This window comes from Rhagoletis zephyria, unplaced genomic scaffold (assembly GCF_001687245.7).
Source record: "Rhagoletis zephyria isolate East Lansing unplaced genomic scaffold, Rhagoletis_zephyria_1.1 Rzeph_scaffold_00829, whole genome shotgun sequence".
NCBI classification, from domain to species: Eukaryota; Metazoa; Arthropoda; class Insecta; order Diptera; family Tephritidae; genus Rhagoletis; species Rhagoletis zephyria.
Genome location: NW_016157913.1, coordinates 95,467 through 100,949, shown reverse-complemented (window position 1 = coordinate 100,949; position 5,483 = coordinate 95,467).

Here is a 5,483-nt window from a genome sequence, read left to right as displayed (position 1 = left end):
TGGGGTGGACCTGAATCGAGTACAGTAGTCCAAGAAGTTATCCGTTTCTGAGATGAACTTAGCTGAGGCGAACGATTGCTTTGTTTTTTTGTTCGACTTCCCAGCTGCCCGCGTTAAGCGTTGAGACTCCGTGGAAGTCCCTTGGGATTTTTCCTCGTCACTCATTTTGGGTGTTTTTGGCCTATCGTCAGTATTTTGTGCGCCAAACATTCGAGAAATAGGCAATTAACGATACTGAGTAAAATCTAGAGAGATTAAAGGCTGGGTGCAATTGTATAATGATAGCGTTAACGCTTGAACTCAGGTAGACAAGCTTTGTGTTGATGAGTCCTAGAGTGTTTGTCCCAATGAAAAATTGTAAATAGATGAATTTGTGAGTTTGGTATCCACTGGACACTTAACTTCGTGGGTTGGGATTCCACTATAAGGCTTGTCGCAGAAGTAAATTAACTTGATGTATACTGGTTTTTTAGGAATGAGAAGGTGATAAACTGAAAACTCACTGCATCAGTCAGTGTTGTGACAAATTAATACTAATAGAATTTCTATTTATTTTATGAGAATGTGAATGTTTGGTTGTGCTATTCGATAGTATATATTTATGTATCAAAGGTATTTGTTCCCTAGATTTGAATACGGACCGAGAGAAGAATATTTACTTTATTTTTACGAAAATGCAATTTTTTTATTGCACACGACTGTATCCACTTGGTTATTGCATGTATGTACATATGTGTATCGTCTTTGTATTTACCTATGGCGATTTTATTTCGCTTTATCGCAAGCGCTTAGAAGCTCACACCGACCACTGTATCGTACGATTCCAAATATTATGTATTATAAATATGAATATGTATATGAGTATATGGGTTGTGTAATATTCAAGTAGAGAAAATTTGTATAAATGTGTAGGGACTAGTAGGGAATCTAGGAATTTGTTCCTATTTATTTGCTTATGTTGCTGTATTGCGGCTAAGATAACTAAATGTGTATGTGTAATTTTTTCTAATTTGGGTTTTCGACTCGAGNAAAATGTCAAAACCATATAGAGATGTGCATGTAAAGTAGCGAGCATGGTAGCGAGCTAACAACGCCTGCGTTGCCACCCGCAAACACACTCATCATTACATAGCGTTTAGACTGTCAACAGGTTACAAATTCAATACAAATTCAAGAATAGAAACGGTTCAATACAAGCGTATACTAAGGTTGCTCGCGTTGGTATAGCCACAAATTTAAGATACGCTAATATAAAAAATTCATTAAATATATATAATCCAACAATTGAGCGACGTGAAGGTTAATTGTTATAAAAGGTAAGTTACTATAAAAATTCATTCAATATACGTATACATGTAATCCAACGATTGAGTGACGGCGAAGTTAGGTGTTATCAAAGCGGCCGCAGTGCTCGCTTGCACAATGAGTTTAGCTCAATAACAACTTTCAAACAACACCACTCTGTAACTGTTAAAATGTACAAATCTTGTGATCCCTGCTTTAGATGAAGATAGGGATAGGGATAGGGAGGTGCGAAAATGTTAAAATTAAAAGCTAAGTGTATAGTATACATTTGGGTTGTAGGTTTGTTGTGTATGTGGAGATTCTTGCAAATAATTTTGAAATTTATACGCACACATGTATAAAGAGCAGCAAGCTCATGCCACCAACAGCGATGTCGTATGCATAGAATTTCTACTGGGTAATGTATGTATGTAAGTTAACTACATACAAATGTATATATGTATATCCATACATGAGCGAACTTGCCATACGGAGTTATACCGCGCGGTACCTTACCGGTACCTTTATAATGAAAACAGCTCTTATAAAGATTTTATTTTGTTTTATGTTGTTGTTGTTTTTATTTTATCTTAAACTGAAGCATTTTCATCTAAGCTGAGGGCCCGTTGTTGATTTTGTAATTTTAGCAAAAGTCATTATAAACCATTGATTGAAAACGAAAAACGTGGAGCGCATGCAATACAAAGCATTAGATTTAATTGACAATAGTCAAACTACATACCATAGACCTACAATTTCTGCAGAGAAAGTACAAATTTGAGATCGATTTTAAGCGGTCGTTATTCATATATCCACATTCATACATATATTACTCTTCATATCAATTCAGGTCTATGACATGAGCCCCACGCTTTGCATTTTCAATCTCATAAATGGTTTATAATGACTTCTGCTAAAATTTCAAAATCAAAAGTTATCTATACAAATTCTATGGGACTAAGAAAGATTATTTTCTAATTTTTAGTCCATTCATAAAAGCGTTGTATATTAAAAAGTTTTATTTTATTTTATTTATTTTCTACTTTTTTGTCTTGTCTGTACAAAATTTTGCAATAGATATTAAAATAATTCAACTTGCAGTGAAAGAGAACAGAAGACTATGCAAGCAAAATGTTGTCTGCTCACGTTTAGTATAAACATACATATGTATGTACATACATATAGCAGCAGTTAATTTCATTTAAAGAAATGGCGTGACCAGTGATCGGACTTTAAAAAAATTCAGTGTGGTAGAATCCAGAAAAAAATGTGGCAGATTTAAAAAAAAATTGGTAGATCTCTGGGTTTGGATCAAACTTTGTACAAAAATTATAAAAAGTCTGCAAGGTTTTACCTAAATTGCCAACTTTTTAATTAGATTCTAAAAAAATTTAATGTTAGTATAATAAAGTGCACGATTTAACTTTCTAAAAATTGCTTTGAGTTTTGGAAATATTTTCCTTGACAGTGTAAAGCAGTTCCTTCCATATTAAGAATTTTTTCGAACATATTTTAAGAGATTTCTTGCGGAGTACTGTCAGCTTTTCTTTTGATCACATCACGAAGTAGCTAACAAATGTGGCACGTTCCAGAAACAGCTAATTGGGATTTGCCGGGTTTGACAATTCTCAAGTAAAAGTAAACAACGCCTCAGAAACCTTAGATGCACTTAAATTTGCTAATACTTTCACAAAAATCGCCGGTTTTAGCCTTTTCGCTATTAATTCTCTTTACAAATCATATGTTTTGCAATTTAACACAATAAAACCACGTTTCCTGTCGAAAAAATGATTGCTGAGAAAATTTACTATTTTACAGTTTATTTTATCCTCCCATTGGGGAAATTTCATCGTCGCCGGGACCGCGGGATCTTGTATTATATCATGCTTGTTACCATATGGTGTTCTGTGTTGGACAGTTTTTGCTCTTAAAATTAAGAAAATTATGTTTAACAAAAATAAAACTATAAAAATAGATGCTCAAAAAAGTGGCAGATCTACCGCAATGTGGTAGAAGTCCGATCACTGGGCGTGACGTCCATTTCCGCTGTAGCGTATGTAAATAGTGCATAATTTTAGGCGAAATATTTAACTTCTTCTGGCGGGGTGACATCTAGAGTCTTCTAGTAGTATCTCCTTGATATGATGCCTACAACGAGGTTCATATCTAGACTAGGTTGATATCTAGACTTTGCTTCAAATAGCTTTGCTACACTACTTACGCTTAACCGATTTCAATGAAATTTTGTGGGTGTGCATTGTTGGTTCCAACTTAAAAGCTAAGATAGTTGTGAACCCGAAAAAAAATATTTTTTATTTAACCGATTTCAATGAAATTTTGTGGGTACGTATTGTTGGTTCCAACTTAAAAGGTAGGATTGTTTTGAACCCGAGAAAAAATATACTTTTTTCATCGACATTTTTTCTATGCTTTTCGCAACGTTCTTAAAGATCCCATGTCGTGTTGGTTCCAACTTAAAAGATAGGATAGTTTTGAACCTGAGAAAAAAAAATTTTTTCATCGAAATCTTTTCTATGCATCTGTAACGTGCTAATCTTAATATATAAATATCCCGTGTCACTGAGTTCGCTTACGTTAATTTCCGAAACCGCTTAACCGATTTCAATGAGATTTTGTGGGTGTATGTATGTTGTTGGTTCCAATTTTAAAGTTAGGATAGTTGTGAACCGGAAAAAAATATTTTTTTTAAACCGATTTCAATGAGATTTTTTGGGTATGTATTGTTGGTTCCAACTTAAAAGATAGGATGGTTTTGAACCTGAGAAAAAATATATTTTTTTTCATCGACATTTTTTCTATGCTTCTCGCAACGTTCTTATAAATACCGTGTCGTGTTGGTTCCAACTTAAAAGAAAGGATAGTTTTGAACCTGAAAATTTTTTTTTTCATCGAAATATTTTCTATGCATCTGCAACGTGCTTATGTTAATATGTATATAAAAAGCCCATGTCAATGTGTTCGTTTACGCAAATCTCCGAAACCGCTTAACCGATTCCAATGAAACTCAAAAGTTAGGATAGTTGTGAACCCGAGAAAAAATATTATTGTTTTCGGGGAAATTTTTTCTATGCTTCTCGCATCTTGCTTATCTAATATATAAAAATCTCGTGTCACGGTGTTATTGGTCGAAATCGTTATGAAATTTTTTGTGTATATATGTATGGTAGGTATGAGAATCGGATGTAAAGTATATTTCATACCGCTAGGTGCAGGGGGCGTGGCACCTCCCATACAAACCGATACATATCTCTGGAAGTGTTCATTTTAGACTACTCGAATATGGTATGTAGATATATGAAAACAATTGCATACTCATGGAGAAAAATTGCGGTTATTGGAAAAAGGAGCGTGGCACCGAAGTTTTCATACTACATATCCCGGAAAATGTTCATGGAAAAGGTCTCGAACATGGTAGGGAGATATATGAAAGCAACGGCATACTCATGGAGATAAATTGTGCTTATAGGAAAAGGAGGCGTGGCACTTCCCATACGCATCACACATTTGTATACTAAATATCTCTTGAAAATTTGATATCAATTTCGAAATCATTGACAACGAAAACCCCTGGATATCAAATTTCATTGAAATCTGTCAAATACATATGGAGTAAACATTTTTGTCGATTCGTTCAAATAAACGACTTAAGAAAAAGATGCTCTATTTAATGAAGGGGGAAAAGAGGGGAAGAGTTCGTAATATTTTTACATTGGCAATTTGTTGGATTTTCGAACTGTTGAAGAGAAATTGCTGTACTCGTTGGAACTTTTTTTATAACTCTAACTAATATAAAAATTTCAAAATTTTTTCAATAAAAAAAGGCAATTTATAAAATAGGAATTACACCCATTTTACAAACAACTATATTATTAACAAAATTCGCCTCATTTGCCATGTTGACAAAACTATTAGTTGTTAATAAAAATAACATGACAAGCGAAACTTTTTATCATCGCTTCAAAAAAAAATTATTTAATTCGACGCACGATAGCGCTGCTGCCAAAGCTGCGTTGCGTTAAAAGTCAAAATTTGTATGTTGCATTGTGTATGATAAGATTTAAAGACTTTTGTTTTTCTATTTTTGTCGTCGTAATTAGTCACTTTGTCCTTATGTGCAATGTTAAGAAAATACCTTTTCTCTACATTTTTTTGCGATGTTGCTTGAACCACGGCTTGAA